This window comes from Cicer arietinum, chromosome 6, assembly GCF_000331145.2.
Source record: "Cicer arietinum cultivar CDC Frontier isolate Library 1 chromosome 6, Cicar.CDCFrontier_v2.0, whole genome shotgun sequence".
In the NCBI taxonomy this organism is placed as follows: Eukaryota; Viridiplantae; Streptophyta; class Magnoliopsida; order Fabales; family Fabaceae; genus Cicer; species Cicer arietinum.
This window is the reverse complement of record NC_021165.2, coordinates 52,910,968-52,912,936: the sequence shown is the minus strand read 5'-3', so window position 1 is coordinate 52,912,936 and position 1,969 is coordinate 52,910,968.

Sequence of the window (1,969 nt, the reverse complement as noted above, 5' to 3'; positions counted from 1 at the left end):
ATAAAAATATCTACTCTCATCGCAATTCAATTGACAAATAAATTTTTCGGCAACCCGAGATATTTTTAACAAAACTGCCAGTATTAAATTCTTTGTAACGTAATAAATTATTCTTCGACAAAGATAAACCATAATTAATCTAATTTATTTATCGACGAATAATTTTAATCGGGGCACCAACAAGATATTTTTGGCATTAAACTCACAAAATATCAATAACTTGGCTAAAAAGTCTCAGAATTCAATACCAAATACACCAAAATACATAAATTAGAATTTAAAACTAAGGGTCTTACAACACCGAGGTAGTGGTGAAGAGAACTCTGAAATATTAATGTTGTTGTGGTGAATAAAGAAAAATGATTTTCTTATGTTTTTAACAAATCTTTGAACTTGTGTTTAAAAGAAATTAGTCACTTGTGGGTTCAAGCTGTATATGTATACTTTCAATCTTTAGAAAGGTTTGCAAGATTTTAATTAAAAGTTTCAAGTTTATTAAATAGAGGTTCATGTCTTGAGTTAGAATTTCAAATTGTTTTAAAAGATCCCAGGTCTCATGAATTAAAATACAAGTTTTGTTGATAAAAAAAATATGTTGATAGGAATGAGACTATTTTAAAGAGTTAGAAATTTGAAACTTGAAAAATATTTATTGATATTTTTTATGATTATGTTGTCATGAGGTAAATACTTTGATTGAATACTTAGTTTTTAAAAGTATAGTAGATCTAACTTGTAGTTATTTTTAAAAAAAAAAATAAATAAATGAGTTATGAAAAAATTGAGAAAATTTGTTGTTGTATGAAAAATTTTGAGAAAAATAACTCAAGACGCTTCGAATGCTTGTTAGATAATTATCTGAAAAATTTGAAGGGTGTTGATTTCTAAAAATATATTTTTATATGTTGAAAGTGTGTATGATGAATAATAACACTATTAGTTCTTACTCGTTTTAAAATATTTTAGAAATATATACTCTTAGGGGATTAGGAGTGAGAAAGGGTTTGTAAGGTATTTAAAGTCTCATAGACTAATTTGATTAAGTCAAACACTAATTGATTTAAGGTATTGGCACGAACGAGATTTTCGTTGTGTTTGATTGTGGTAGTAATAATTGTTGAAAAAGTTATAATTGAGGTAAGACTGTTGGGAAAAAATAGCATAAGTTAAAAAGAATTAAGACACAATCACAACACAAGAATATAACGTGGAAACTCCAAAACCGGAGAAAAAAAAACCACGGCCGCTGCCTAAACCGGCAACCAGAGAATTAATATTATGTGAAAATTGTTACAACATATAGACTTCTCTCACTCACACTCCAGACACCCCAGTACAACCACACTCTTACAAAGCAAATATTTAAACTAAGTCAGATACAAGCTTAAAGTGCTATTGCTGACTGGTGCATTTGAAAACAAAGGACCAAAACCAAATATATAGCCTTGGCCTTCTCCTTATTCTCCCACACTAAAGGATGTGGGACTTGCAATCAACCCCAACAATCTCCACCTTGATTGTAAGAGTTACAACTTCCGCTTCCATTGTCTTACCGACAATCATACTCCACCATCAAAAGTACACTTCACTTGGAACTAAACCATCCCAAGAATTTTCTCCACTTGGAACTAAACCATTCCAAGAATTTTCTCATGTCGAAACCTTGCTGAAATTTATGGTGCAACTCCCATGTTGGCTTCTAGGAAGTTCTTCAGCCATCGACACATCACCACACACCTTGCATCAATGCCAACCAATGCCCGTGTGTTGTTCTGAATCCGTTAGCAATAACTTGTCATTTTTCATGGTATAGCGGAAATACCATAAGGACAAACTTTATCTTCTAGATGAGATCATCATCATCTCCCAAAACAAGGGAGACCTTGCCAGCACTTGTCTCAGAGTCTTTTTCAGATACTGCTCCACCTGGACAATTTCTCTTCACATGCCCAGACTTTCCACACTCCCA